Below are 16548 nucleotides of genomic sequence, written 5' to 3' on the forward strand. Positions count from 1 at the left end.
ATATATACATGTGTATATGTGTATGTATTGTATGCATGCATATAAAAATAAATATACATGTGTGAAAGATTGCACATATGTGTGAGAGTGCTATTCTTCGGTCACCTGTAAACGCTTTGAACACTATATTAGAGCAGTCTGTACCAACGTACAAGAGAGTAAAAATTATGGTCAGTCAACTGACCCAAAAATTAAAAACAGTCACCTTGCACGTAGTCACTCCCCTATTATTCAGTTGCCTGTAACCTATTCAAGTTTCAGTTTACTTGCATTTTTTTTACAGTCGTGTTCGTTGACACTTGACCGTGGATACTTGTAGTACCTTTCTTTTGAGAAAACTTTCAATCTATATTGAGAAAATTCCTTATTTGACACTATTTTAAAATATGCTTCCTTATTTGACACTGGAAAAGTTTTTCTTCCCTATTTGACACAAGTTCTAAATTTTATTCCCTATATGACATTTTCGTCCATTTTAAATCTAAATGACACCTGAAAAGACTCTTTTGCCCCTCATGTGGTATGTGTGTAGGGGGCAATAGCGCACACATGCAGCATCAGTGCGAGGGCAGGAGCACACATGCAGCAACACATACACATGCACCAACACACACGCACGCGCACACACACGCAACAACATGCACGCGCACGTGCACACACACACACACACGCAGCAACACACACACACGCAGCACACACACACATACACACATGCAGCAGCAGCACACACGCAGGCACGCAACAGCACACACTCGCGCGCGCACGTACACACGCAGTAGCAAACACACACGCAGCAGCACACATGCACACACACATGCAGCAGCAGCACACATGTGCGCGTGGACTCACACACGCAACAGCACACACGCGCGCACACACATAGCGCATGAGGGGCAAAATTGTCTTTTCAGGTGTCATTTAGGCTCAAAATGGACGGAAGTGTCGTATAGGGAATAAAATTTAGGACTAGTGTCAAATAGGGAAAAAAAACTTTTCCAATTGAAAGGATCGAGATGGACCTAGAGGGGGGGTGAATAGGTACAAATACAAATTTTAATTGTTACTTGGCAATTTTAGGCAATATTGTGGAATATGAAAGTGAGCCTAACAATCGCAAGTGTGATGCTAAGAGCTAAACAAGATAATCAAGTAATACAAGTAAATGAGTAGACTGACACAATATGATTTAGGTAAGTGCAGATGAGACAAGTAACCACAAGCAGAGAGTTAAGGTTAGGGATAACCGCAACTCCGAGAGACGAGGATGTAAGCCGATGTTCACTTCCTTGGAGGGAAGCTATGTCACCGTTTAGAGAGGTAGGTGTTACCACGAAGGCACACCAACGCCACGAAGGCTCACCCTGTTCTCTTTTTGAGACAACACCACGAAGGTGTTTCTCAACCACTAGTGGTAGACCTTGGGGTGGTCTCCAAACCCTCACAAACTTTTCCGGGGGTAATCACAAAGGTTGATTCCTTTCCGAAAGACTCCTACCGCCTCCAACCTCCAAGAGTAACAAGAACGATGGGAAAAGCTCAAGACTTGCTCAAGTCACAAATTCCTTTGGTGCAAAGAAGGGGAAGGAGTGGATCTATCACTTGGTCGGACAACTTCTCTCAAATGCTCTCAAATCCCTTGGGGATCTAAGATTTGGTGTGGAGGAGTGAGAGAGAGAGTGTGTAATGTGTCCTAGGGTTTGTTCAACGTGAGTGGTCAACCCCATCCCAAAGGGGAAGAAAGGCTATATATAGTGGTAGTGAAAAGCTAGCCGTTTGGCCACTTAAGGCACAGGAGCTGCCGGACGTCCGGTGGGTACCGGACGACCGGTGACATAGATCGGTGAAGGAAATATGCCCTAGAGGCAATAATAAAGTTATTATTTATTTCCTTATAATCATGATAAATGTTTATTATTCATGCTAGAATTGTATTTTCCGGAAACATAATACATGTGTGAATACATAGACAAACAGAGTGTCACTAGTATGCCTCTACTTGACTAGCTCGTTAATCAAAGATGGTTATGTTTCCTAACCATGAACAATGAGTTGTTATTTGATTAACGAGGTCACATCATTAGTAGAATGATCTGATTGACATGACCCATTCCATTAGCTTAGCACCTGATCGTTTAGTATGTTGCTATTGCTTTCTTCATGACTTATACATGTTCCTATGACTATGAGATTATGCAACTCCCGTTTACCGGAGGAACACTTTGGGTACTACCAAACGTCACAACGTAAATGGGTGATTATAAAGGAGTACTACAGGTGTCTCCAATGGTCGATGTTGGGTTGGCGTATTTCGAGATTAGGATTTGTCACTCCGATTGTCGGAGAGGTATCTCTGGGTCCTCTCGGTAATACACATCACATAAGCCTTGCAAGCATTACAACTAATATGTTAGTTGTGAGATGATGTATTACGGAACGAGTAAAGAGACTTACCGGTAACGAGATTGAACTAGGTATTGGATACCGACGATCGAATCTCGGGCAAGTAACATACCGATGACAAAGGGAACAACGTATGTTGTTATGCGGTCTGACCGATAAAGATCTTCGTAGAATATGTAGGAGCCAATATGGGCATCCAGGTCCCGCTATTGGTTATTGACCAGAGACATGTCTCGGTCATGTCTACATTGTTCTCGAACCCGTAGGGTCCGCACGCTTAAGGTTACGATGACAGTTATATTATGAGTTTATGCATTTTGATGAACCGAAGGTTGTTCGGAGTCCCGGATGTGATCACGGACATGACGAGGAGTCTCGAAATGGTCGAGACGTAAAGATTGATATATTGGAAGCCTATGTTTGGACATCGGAAGTGTTCCGGGTGAAATCGGGATTTTACCGGGTTACCGGGAGGTTACCGGAACCCCCCGGGATCCATATGGGCCTTCATGGGCCTTAGTGGAAAGGAGAAAGGGGCAGCCCAAGGTGGCTGCGCCTCTTCCCCCTCCCCTAGTCCTATTAGGACTAGGAGAAGGTGGCCGGCCCCCCTCTCTCCCTTCCCCTCCGAGGAATCCTAGTTGGACTAGGATTGGGGGGAGGAATCCTACTCCCAGAGGGAGTAGGACTCTCCTGCGCCTCCCTCTATGGCCGGCCAGCCTCCCCCTCTCTACTCCTTTATATACGGAGGCAGGGGCACCTCTAAACACACAAGTTGACACAAGTTGATCCACGTGATCGATTCCTTAGCCGTGTGCGGTGCCCCCTGCCACCATATTCCTCGATAATACTGTAGCGGAGTTTAGGCGAAGCCCTGCTGCTGTAATTCATCAAGATCGTCACCACGCCGTCGTGCTGACGAAACTCTTCCCCGACACTTTGCTGGATCGGAGTCCGGGGATCGTCATCGAGCTGAACGTGTGCTCGAACTCGGAGGTGCCGTAGTTTCGGCGCTTGATCGGTTGGATCGTGAAGACGTACGACTACTTCCTCTACGTCGTGTCATCGCTTCCGCAGTCGGTCTGCGTTGGGTACGTAGACAACACTCTCCTCTCGTTGCTATGCATCACATGATCCTGTGTGCGTGTAGGAAAATTTTTGAAATTGCTACGAAACCCAACAGTGGCATCCGAGCCTAGGTTAATGATGTTGATGTTATATGCACGAGTAGAACACAAGTGAGTTGTGGACGATACAAGTCATACTGCCTACCAGCATGTCATATTTTGGTTCAGCGGTATTGTTGGACGAGACGACCCGGACCAACCTTACGCGTACGCTTACGCGAGACCGGTTCCCTCGACGTGCTTTGCACAGAGATGGCTTGCGGGCGACTGCCTCTCCAACTTTAGTTGAACCAAGTATGGCTACGCCCGGTCCTTGCGAAGGTTAAAACGGAGTCTATTTGACAAACTATCGTTGTGGTTTTGATGCGTAGGTGAGATTGGTTCTTACTTAAGCCCGTAGCAGCCACGTAAAACATGCAACAACAAAGTAGAGGACGTCTAACTTGTTTTTGCAGGGCATGTTGTGATGTGATATGGTCAAGGCATGATGCTGAATTTTATTGTATGAGATGATCATGTTTTGTAACTAAGTTATCGGCAACTGGCAGGAGCCATATGGTTGTCGCTTTATTGTATGCAATGCAATCGCGATGTAATGCTTTACTTTATTACTAAACGGTAGTGATAGTCGTGGAAGCATAAGATTGGCGAGACGACAACGATGCTACGATGGAGATCAAGGTGTCGCGCCGGTGACGATGGTGATCATGATGGTGCTTCAGGAGATGGAGATCACAAGCACAAGATAATGATGGCCATATCATATCACTTATATTGATTGCATGTGATGTTTATCTTTTTATGCATCTTATCTTGCTTTGATTGACGGTAGCATTATAAGATGATCTCTCACTAAATTATCAAGAAGTGTTCTCCCTGAGTATGCACCGTTGCAAAAGTTCTTCGTGCTGAGACACCACGTGATGATCGGGTGTGATAGGCTCTACGTTCAAATACAACGGGTGCAAAACAGTTGCGCACGCAGAATACTCAGGTTAAACTTGACGAGCCTAGCATATGCAGATATGGCCTCGAAACACGGAGACCGAAAGGTCGAGCGTGAATCATATAGTAGATATGATCAACATAATGATGTTCACCGATGAAACTACTCCATCTCACGTGATGATCGGACATGGTTTAGTTGATTTGGATCACGTGATCACTTAGAGGATTAGAGGGATGTCTATCTAAGTGGGAGTTCTTTAATAATATGATTAATTGAACTTAAAATTTATCATGAACTTAGTCCCTGATAGTATCTTGCTTGTTTATGTTGATTGTAGATAGATGGCTCGTGCTGTTGTTCCGTTAAATTTTAATGCGTTCCTTGAGAAAGCAAAGTTGAAAGATGATGGTAGCAATTACACGGACTGGGTCCGTAACTTGAGGATTATCCTCATTGCTGCACAGAAGAATTACGTCCTGGAAGCACCGCTGGGTGCCAGGCCTGCTGCTGGAGCAACGCCAGATGTTATGAACGTCTGGCAGAGCAAAGCTGATGACTACTCGATAGTTCAGTGTGACATGCTTTACGGCTTAGAATCGGGACTTCAACGACGTTTTGAACGTCATGGAGCATATGAGATGTTCCAGGAGTTGAAGTTAATATTTCAAGCAAATGCCCGGATTGAGAGATATGAAGTCTCCAATAAGTTCTATAGCTGCAAGATGGAAGAGAACAGTTCTGTCAGTGAGCATATACTTAAAATGTCTGGGTATAATAATCACTTGATTCAATTGGGAGTTAATCTTCCAGATGATTGCGTCATTGACAGAATTCTCCAATCACTGCCACCAAGCTACAAGAGCTTCATGATGAACTATAATATGCAAGGGATGAACAAGACTATTCCCGAGCTCTTCGCAATGCTAAAAGCTGCGGAGGTAGAAATCAAGAAGGAGCATCAAGTGTTGATGGTTAACAAGACCACTAGTTTCAAGAAAAAGGGCAAAGGGAAGAAAAAGGGGAACTTCAAAAAGAACGGCAAGCAAGTTGCTGCTCAAGAGAAGAAACCCAAGTCTAGACCTAAGCCTGAAACTGAGTGCTTTTACTGCAAGCAGACTGGTCACTGGAAGCGGAACTGCCCCAAGTATTTGGCGGATAAGAAGGATGGCAAGGTGAACAAAGGTATATGTGATATACATGTTATTGATGTGTACCTTACCAATGCTCGCAGTAGCACCTGGGTATTTGATACTGGTTCTGTTGCTAATATTTGCAACTCGAAACAGGGACTACAGAATAAACGGGCACTGGCAAAGGACGAGGTGACGATGCGCGTGGGAAACGGTTCCAAAGTCGATGTGATCGCGGTCGGCACGCTACCTCTACATCTACCTTCGGGATTAATATTAGACCTAAATAATTGTTATTTGGTGCCAGCGTTGAGCATGAACATTATATCTGGATCTTGTTTAATGCGAGACGGTTATTCATTTAAATCAGAGAATAATGGTTGTTCTATTTATATGAGTAATATCTTTTATGGTCATGCACCCTTGAAGAGTGGTCTATTCTTACTAAATCTCGATAGTAGTAATACACATATTCATAATGTTGAAACCAAAAGATACAGAGTTGATAATGAAAGTGCAACTTATTTGTGGCACTGTCGTTTAGGTCATATCGGTGTAAAACGCATGAAGAAACTCCATACTAATGGACTTTTGGAACCACTTGATTATGAATCACTTGGTACTTGCGAACCGTGCCTCATGGGCAAGATGACTAAAATACCGTTCTCCGGTACTATGGAGAGAGCAACAGATTTGTTGGAAATCATACATACCGATGTATGTGGTCCGATGAATATTGAGGCTCGTGGCGGATATCGTTATTTTCTCACCTTCACAGATGATTTAAGCAGATATGGATATATCTACTTAATGAAGCATAAGTCTGAAACATTTGAAAAGTTCAAAGAATTTCAGAGTGAAGTTGAAAATCATCGTAACAAGAAAATAAAGTTTCTACGATCTGATCGTGGAGGAGAATATTTGAGTTACGAGTTTGGTGTACATTTGAAAAACTGTGGAATAGTTTCGCAACTCACGCCCCCCGGAACACCACAGCGTAATGGTGTGTCCGAACGTCGTAATCGTACTTTACTAGATATGGTGCGATCTATGATGTCTCTTACAAATTTACCGCTATCATTTTGGGGATATGCTTTAGAGACGGCCGCATTCACGTTAAATAGGGCACCATCAAAATCCGTTGAGACGACGCCTTATGAACTATGGTTTGGCAAGAAACCAAAGTTGTCGTTTCTTAAAGTTTGGGGCTGCGATGCTTATGTGAAAAAGCTTCAACCTGATAAGCTCGAACCCAAATCGGAGAAATGTATATTCATAGGATACCCAAAGGAAACTGTTGGGTACACCTTCTATCACAGATCCGAAGGCAAAACATTTGTTGCTAAGAATGGATCATTTCTAGAGAAGGAGTTTCTCTCGAAAGAAGTGAGTGGGAGGAAAGTAGAACTTGACGAGGTAACTGTACCTGCTCCCTTACTGGAAAGTAGTTCATCACAGAAAACTGTTTCAGTGACACCTACACCAGTTAGTGAGGAAGCCAATGATAATGATCATGAAACTTCAGATCAAGATACTACTGAACTTCGTAGATCAACCAGAGTAAGATCCGCACCAGAGTGATACGGTAATCCTGTTCTGGAGGTCATGCTACTAGATCATGATGAACCTACGAACTATGAAGAAGCGATGGTGAGCCCAGATTCCGCAAAGTGGCTAGAAGCCATGAAATCTGAGATGGGATCCATGTATGAGAACAAAGTATGGACTTTGGTTGACTTGCCCGATGATCGGCAAGCGATTGAGAATAAATGGATCTTTAAGAAGAAGACTGACGCTGATGGTAATGTTACTGTCTACAAAGCTCGACTTGTCGCAAAAGGTTTTCGGCAAGTTCAAGGAATTGACTACGATGAGACCTTCTCACCCGTAGCGATGCTTAAGTCCGTCCGAATCATGTTAGCAATTGCCGCATTTTATGATTATGAAATTTGGCAAATGGATGTCAAAACTGCATTCATGAATGGATTCCTGGAAGAAGAGTTGTATATGATGCAACCAGAAGGTTTTGTCGATCCAAAGGGAGCTAACAAAGTGTGCAAGCTCCAGCGATCCATTTATGGACTGGTGCAAGCCTCTCGGAGTTGGAATAAACGTTTTGATAGTGTGATCAAAGCATTTGGTTTTATACAGACTTTTGGAGAAGCCTGTATTTACAAGAAAGTGAGTGGGAGCTCTGTAGCATTTCTGATATTATATGTGGATGACATATTACTGATTGGAAATGATATAGAATTTCTGGATAGCATAAAGGGATACTTGAATAAAAGTTTTTCAATGAAAGACCTCGGTGAAGCTGCTTACATATTAGGCATTAAGATCTATAGAGACAGATCAAGACGCTTAATTGGACTTTCACAAAGCACATACCTTGACAAAATTTTGAAGAAATTCAAAATGGATCAAGCAAAGAAAGGGTTCTTGTCTGTGTTACAAGGTGCGAAATTGAGTAAGACTCAATGCCCGACCACTGCAGAAGATAGAGAGAATATGAAAGATGTTCCCTATGCATCAGCCATAGGCTCTATCATGTATGCAATGCTGTGTACCAGACCTGATGTGTGCCTTGCTATAAGTTTAGCAGGGAGGTACCAAAGTAATCCAGGAATGGATCACTGGACAGCGGTCAAGAACATCCTGAAATACCTGAAAAGGACTAAGGATATGTTTCTCGTATATGGAAGTGACAAAGAGCTCATCGTAAAAGGTTACGTTGATGCAAGCTTTGACACTGATCCGGACGATTCTAAATCGCAAACCGGATACGTGTTTACATTAAACGGTGGAGCTGTCAGTTGGTGCAGTTCTAAACAAAGCGTCGTAGCGGGATCTACATGTGAAGCGGAATACATAGCTGCTTCGGAAGCAGCAAATGATGGAGTCTGGATGAAGGAGTTCATATCCGATCTAGGTGTCATACCTAGTGCATCGGGTCCAATGAAAATCTTTTGTGACAATACTGGTGCAATTGCCTTGGCAAAGGAATCCAGATTTCACAAAAGGACCAAACACATCAAGAGACGCTTCAACTCCATCCGGGATCTAGTCCAGGTGGGAGACATAGAGATTTGCAAGATACATACGGATCTGAATATTGCAGACCCGTTGACTAAGCCTCTTCCACGAGCAAAACATGATCAGCACCAAAGCTCCATGGGTGTTAGATTCATTACAGTGTAATCTAGATTATTGACTCTAGTGCAAGTGGGAGACTGAAGGAAATATGCCCTAGAGGCAATAATAAAGTTATTATTTATTTCCTTATAATCATGATAAATTTTTATTATTCATGCTAGAATTGTATTTTCCGGAAACATAATACATGTGTGAATACATAGACAAACAGAGTGTCACTAGTATGCCTCTACTTGACTAGCTCGTTAATCAAAGATGGTTATGTTTCCTAACCATGAACAATGAGTTGTTATTTGATTAACGAGGTCACATCATTAGTAGAATGATCTGATTGACATGACCCATTCCATTAGCTTAGCACCTGATCGTTTAGTATGTTGCTATTGCTTTCTTCATGACTTATACATGTTCCTATGACTATGAGATTATGCAACTCCCGTTTACCGGAGGAACACTTTGGGTACTACCAAACGTCACAACGTAAATGGGTGATTATAAAGGAGTACTACAGGTGTCTCCAATGGTCGATGTTGGGTTGGCGTATTTCGAGATTAGGATTTGTCACTCCGATTGTCGGAGAGGTATCTCTGGGTCCTCTCGGTAATACACATCACATAAGCCTTGCAAGCATTACAACTAATATGTTAGTTGTGAGATGATGTATTACGGAACGAGTAAAGAGACTTACCGGTAACGAGATTGAACTAGGTATTGGATACCGACGATCGAATCTCGGGCAAGTAACATACCGATGACAAAGGGAACAACGTATGTTGTTATGCGGTCTGACCGATAAAGATCTTCGTAGAATATGTAGGAGCCAATATGGGCATCCAGGTCCCGCTATTGGTTATTGACCAGAGACATGTCTCGGTCATGTCTACATTGTTCTCGAACCCGTAGGGTCCGCACGCTTAAGGTTACGATGACAGTTATATTATGAGTTTATGCATTTTGATGTACCGAAGGTTGTTCGGAGTCCCGGATGTGATCACGGACATGACGAGGAGTCTCGAAATGGTCGAAACGTAAAGATTGATATATTGGAAGCCTATGTTTGGACATCGGAAGTGTTCCGGGTGAAATCGGGATTTTACCGGGTTACCGGGAGGTTACCGGAACCCCCCGGGAGCCATATGGGCCATCATGGGCCTTAGTGGAAAGGAGAAAGGGGCAGCCCAAGGTGGCTGCGCCTCTTCCCCCTCCCCTAGTCCTATTAGGACTAGGAGAAGGTGGCCGGCCCCCCTCTTTCCCTTCCCCTCCGAGGAATCCTAGTTGGACTAGGATTGGGGGGAGGAATCCTACTCCCAGAGGGAGTAGGACTCTCCTGCGCCTCCCTCTTTGGCCGGCCAGCCTCCCCTCCTCTCCTCCTTTATATACGGAGGCAGGGGCACCTCTAAACACACAAGTTGACACAAGTTGATCCACGTGATCGATTCCTTAGCCGTGTGCGGTGCCCCCTGCCACCATATTCCTCGATAATACTGTAGCGGAGTTTAGGCGAAGCCCTGCTGCTGTAATTCATCAAGATCGTCACCACGCCGTCGTGCTGACGAAACTCTTCCCCGACACTTTGCTGGATCGGAGTCCGGGGATCGTCATCGAGCTGAACGTGTGCTCGAACTCGGAGGTGCCGTAGTTTCGGCGCTTGATCGGTTGGATCGTGAAGACGTACGACTACTTCCTCTACGTCGTGTCATCGCTTCCGCAGTCGGTCTGCGTTGGGTACGTAGACAACACTCTCCTCTCGTTGCTATGCATCACATGATCCTGTGTGCGCGTAGGAAAATTTTTGAAATTGCTACGAAACCCAACAATCGGACCGGACGTACGGCCGGGCAGCCGGTCGTCCGCTCACTGGAGTATAAATCTGACCGTGAAAATAGCACAGGTAGCGGACATCCGGAAGGCGCCGGTCATCCGGAGCCCGGACGTCCGGTGTCATCGGACATCCGTTAATTGTAGTTCTGTTGGAGTGCAACGGAAATCCGGAAGTGAGCGGACGTCCGGTGACCGGACATCCGGTGTGACCGGTCTTCCACTAATTTCAGTTCTGTGCAGACTCATCGGACGACTGGAGAGAGTCGGATGTCTGGTTGGTTGAGAGAGGCCAGACGTCCGGTGAAAGTTGAACCTTTTAGTTTGGAAACCTACTACCACTTTTGCACAAGTTAGAGGAAGAATTTATGAGATGGTATGAGAGGGAATTTTGTGGTTTTGAGCAAGTTCTTTCGCGAAATCCATCGATCCCCTCTTAATAGTGCGGGATCCCTACACTCAAGAGCAAAACCGAAAACAAGGAGCCGAAGCTTTTTATCTTTGTCTTGTGTCTCTACTCTTGGGTATATATGTTGTTATGTCCTTAGTCATGATCCACACACACACATAGCCCTTGGGACATAATCCTGAGAAATACTCGATAAACATGATTAGTCTCAATATGCATGTTGTCATCAACATCAAAATACGATTAAAGGCATGATTGCACTTTCACCAGTGTCAAATAAGGAACCAGATTTTAAGACAGTGTCAAATAAGGAATTTTCTCATCTATATTCATCATGACATGACACTACAAAGAATACAGACATAACAAAAATTACATCCATGTACATAGACCACCTGGCGACGACTACAAGGAGTGGAGCGAGCCGAAGGCACGCCACCATCATCGGCCCCTTCCTCATTTAAGCCGGACCAAACTTATTGTAGTAGATAATCGAGAAGTCGCATGCTAACAGCAACTGTCGTCGATGAAGAAAAATATAGATCGAAATAATCCAACCTGTAGACACATGAACCAAAATTAACAAAAGCTAGATTCAAACAAATCCATCGAAGACCAGCAACGACTGAATCTTGCAAGATCCGTCGGAGACACATCTCCACACACACTCTGTTAAAACTAAACGCATCACTGGAACAGGGACTAGGGTAGGAGAATCTTATTCCATCTTCAGAAAGCCACCACTACCTCGTCTTTCTGATCAGAATGCAAATCCTAAACGAACTTATAAAAATACCTAAAACGAAGCAAGATCCTTCCCTTCGACAAGTGCTAGGGTACACCGTGCATCCATGACCCTAGGGTCGCCGAAGACAAGGCTGACCGCCTGTGACGCTGGCGGGAGGTAGAGGAATCCTAGGCTTCTTTGCTCAGAGAAGACAAGGCGCCGGAGGCTATGCACGTCTCATATCTCGGCACCCTCCCCTAAGAGCAACTCCAATAGCTCATGTATCTCTAAAAGAACTACTATTTTTGGGAAGTTGGGTCAAAACAAGGTCTCCAACAGCTTTCGTAAACACGAAAAAAATACGGGATCCCCTAAAAATACCTCCTCCATCCTCCAAATTTACGAGAAGATGGCCTTCATGTATAATTTTGGCGGGTGGATAACCGCCTGAAACTTCACAGGCGCAACGTCAGGACACCGCTGCATCGCCGCTTTAATATTACCTTCGCCTCCAACGGAACGCCACGCCGGGTCGCGCCACCGCCGGAAAGTTGCCTTCGCCGCTGCCAGATCGCCACGCCGCGTCGGGCGCCACCACGCGAGGGCTGCCGACACCACGCCGCCGCCAATTGCCATCACGCAGAGCATTGCCGCCGCCAGATCGCCACGCTGTGCCGCCGCCGCTACCATGTCGCCGAGCACCGCCACGAGAGGGCTGCCGACACCATGCCGCCGCCGTCTGCCATCACACAGAGCACCGCCGCCACCGTCACCATGCCGCGCCACCACCACATCGCGGTTGGGCGCCGCCATCTCGGGCTGCCACCATCATGGCACCACCACATCGCGGCCGGGCGCCGCCATCTCGGGCTGCCACCATCGTGGCACCACCACATCACCACGCCGGGTCACCGACTTGTGGAACTGAGCCATTTTCTAGGCTAGTTTACTGAAAAACTAAAAGTTTAGAGGAAGATATTTGTCGGAACCGAGAAAAGTTGTCATCAGAAAACTTCCCTAAAAATTTACGATCATCCCATAGAAGTTGGTTTACGGGGAGTTTTTAGGGGAGCTCTTGGAGTTGCTCTAGCCTCTAAGTCTGTATCTTGGTGCATTTGAACTACTCCTACCACCTTAATTACGGCCTGGCTGGGTGCGTCGATTCAAAAGAAATTGAGCTACTCAATTCTTTTAAGCCGTTGGATGTAATGGAAACGGTCAGATCTCCTATCTTCTGAAAAGCACTGTTCGTTGAAATCTCAGAACCGGTCCCTTTTCTTTCCCCTCTCGCAAGGAAACTAGAGAAAGCCTTTCTCCCATCGATCTCCACCAGCGAGCCCGTGGTTTTGTCTCCCCTCCACCTGCCTCTCCGGTGGCCGGTGGCCGGTGGCGGGAGCAGATTCTTGGTGCCTCGGCTCTGGCTAGCATATAGATAGGACTAGCAAAAAGGCTCGTGCGTTGCAACAGGAGAGAAAAATACCACACGCTCTAAGAGCACAAAAAATGGTCTATAATCTGAGAATTTATAGCTACGGCCCAACTAAAGATGGTTTTAACCTATAAAAGCACAGTTTAAGATTCTACAGGACTTGCATGTAGATTTAATCCGTACAAAGAAACGGGCAAGTGATCATGCATTTATTCATGTCATGTTCGGAATGGAGTGTTGTTACGGGCGAGTAAATAAAAACGACAAAAACAAACGATGACACGTTAGCACATTACGGAGACAAGATTTTTTTCAGTTTTAAAATCACCAACTTAGGATAACTCTTGAACACTTTTTTCACATGCATATTTTTTAAGTACATGAAGAGTTGTTAAAAAGGTTGTACAATGATACAGGATATTTTAATCATAAAAAGAGTGTTTTTTTATCTGGAACAGAACATTTTTGCATGGTCTCCTGTGGAGCAGGTACTTGCGCCTCTATTTCATCACTATTTTTTGTCATACATGTCATAGGTATTAGTCCATATTTCATCACTATTTATATCTTATCAAACTTGTCTTTTATTTTTTATTTTTTCATGCATGCCTTCTTTTTACTTTTTTTTATGCATGTCTTCTTTTTCTTCTTCTTATACATAGGAGAATAGCGCAAATCTCATTTTTAAAATTGTTAACAGGTAAAATAACATCATATTCATATTTTATATATTTTTCTAATCAAATTCCATATATAACATGTTAAATTTGGAGTTACGGCTTAGAAGATATGAGTATTTAAAAAATATTTGATATGTACTGCAGGAGTAATGTCAGAAACATTAGGGAGGGTTCTGTAAAATAGCAAAACAGATTAAGAAAACAAACTTAATTCTTCATCCACCTTATTTGCATGGGTTGCCTCCCATGAAGCGCTTTGTTTTTTGTTAAGCTCGATTGTAGTGACGGTTACTTCTCCTTTGGTGTAATAATCTTGAGCCCATCGCTCCTGACATTTATCATGATACCCTCCAACGTGCATCTTCATTTTTTTTCTGGGGTAGTGTCTAACATGTGGATTCTACATCGGAGGGTCAAATCTCGCATTTCTTTCAAAGACAATGATGATAGCTATTATAGGTCTCAGAAATGGCATACCAAATATAATAGGAGCAATGGGATCCTCAAACATATCAATGACAACAAGATCAATCATTAATTTAAATGACTACTCCATGTTTAATCCCTATCATTAATTTCTAAAAGGTTCCCCGGTTTTATTTGGAGTGGTTTTCCCTCTTTTTCAGGGCCAGCTTTGTATGGTTTTTCTTTTTTGTTTTTGTCAAATTCATGACCATTTTCACAAATTTGTTAACTTTTATCAACTTTGAATTTTTCAAAAATATTTGTGTTTTTTCAAATCCTCTCAAATTTGTGAGCCTTTTTTGAAATTGTATGAAATTTTTTGAAAAAGGCCTTAATTTTTTTTATTATGAACTTGTTTGAAATTCATGAATTTTATAAAATCATGTTTTTGTTGAAATGTCTTTGAACTTTTAAGATTTTTTTCAACTTATTATTTCATTCTTGTGAACTATTTTTTCTTTCTCCAAAAAAGTCAACTCTTCGTGCTCAACTGGTTGTTGTTCGACGGTCGCTCGTCCATGAGTCAACTGATATATAGCTCAAATGCAGCTGGGCCGACCTATAAGCTTGGCTCAGCTGGCGCCAAACGCGTTGTATATGAGCTCTCGTAACGCGCTGTGTATTGCTCGAGCCATACACAACAATGAAGGATTTCGAGCGCTTAAGAGGAATTTCCTAAGGGATGCTCATGGTGACGGACTGTTTTGGTTTTGCACAAGCGATCCAGCGAACAAGGGAGCAGGATCGGCCCATTTAGCAGCGAGCACTGAGCTGTGCGTGCATCCTACAGAATCTGGTTTCGGGAAAAGATTCTTGTCCGATTTTGGGAACCTTCTGGAAGGTTCCTGAACCAGGTTTTCTAGCTTTTTAGTTTATTCTTTTTCTCTTTATAATTTTACCTTTTTGTGTGTTTCTTTTCTTCCTCCTTTCCTTTTTTATTTGTAAATTTATTTTTCTTTTCAAATAAGATTCAGGAACTTCGAATGTTTATTCCAATTTTTTCAAAAATCGTTTAGAATTTCAAAAATTATTCGTGTTTTCTATATATGTTCATAATTTTTATAAAAAAATCATAATTTCAAAAATCATTTGCATTTTAAAAAATTATCCTATTCTGAATTCAGTAAATGTTCAATTCTTTTAAATCTCTTCATAAAATTGGATGTTTCCATGTTTCCAAAAAATGGTTGAAACTTTCAAAACAGTCATGTGTTGAATTTCAAAAAATGTCTCCATTTTTAAAATAAAATCACAAATTCGTAAATCGTTTTGCAAGGTTTTCACGGTTGCGATAGAGTATCACTTATCTGGCTGCCACAGCCTATTCGAATGGTCAACTATTTGATGCGAAAGTGAACATAAAGGGGACCTTCCCGCTCCTGGATCCTATTTCGCGCCCTCAGCTCCACTTACAGAAGTTTTAGCTAACCGGGGCACACACCCCCTCAGTATTAGGCTTGCCCCATTTACTTTTTTTGGAGCAATAGCTTGCGTGCGATGTTTGCTAAGTCGCCGACACAATCCTTTTTCTGGTTTTTCAATTCGGTTCTCTTTTTTTTCTTATTCTCTTTCAGTTTTTCTTTTTCAAATTTTGTGAACTTTTTTAGCCGCTCATCTTTTTTCAAATCCGTGAACTTTTTTCAAGAGCATTAACTTTTAACTCTAGACCTTTTTTCAAAATTTTGAATTATTTTCCAAACTTCATGAACTTTGTTTCAAATATGTGATATTTTTTCCGAATTCATGAACTTTTTCAAAATTTATGAAATTTAATTCTGTTTTTTTATAAATTCCTAAATTTTTATGGATTGTTTTCTTTCAGATTCATGACATTTGAGCTCTTTTCTATCACAAATTCGTGAAATTTCATGAAGTTTTCAAATCCATGAACTTTTTTCAAACTCATGAACTTTTCTCGAACTAGTGAAATTTTCAATTTCATGAACTTTTTCAAAATCTGCGAACTTTTCAAACCCATGAATATTTTTAAAACTCACATTTTTTTCTCAAATTGGTGTACTTTTCTCAATTTCAAGAACTGGTTTGAATTTGGGAACCTCTTAGAATGGATGAACATTTGTTTGCATGGTCATGAACATTTTTTAAATATGTAAAATTTCATTCATACTTCTTTTAAAAAGTGACATTTTCCAAAATGTTTTCAATAAAAGTAAATAGTACAATAAGTTGTGCAATAAATAGCACGGCTACATTTGATCTTAAATTACTCGCGATACAATCCGTCACCAGCGCTGAGTACCTCT

This window comes from Triticum dicoccoides, chromosome 5A (genome assembly GCF_002162155.2).
Source record: "Triticum dicoccoides isolate Atlit2015 ecotype Zavitan chromosome 5A, WEW_v2.0, whole genome shotgun sequence".
Classification (NCBI taxonomy): Eukaryota; Viridiplantae; Streptophyta; class Magnoliopsida; order Poales; family Poaceae; genus Triticum; species Triticum dicoccoides.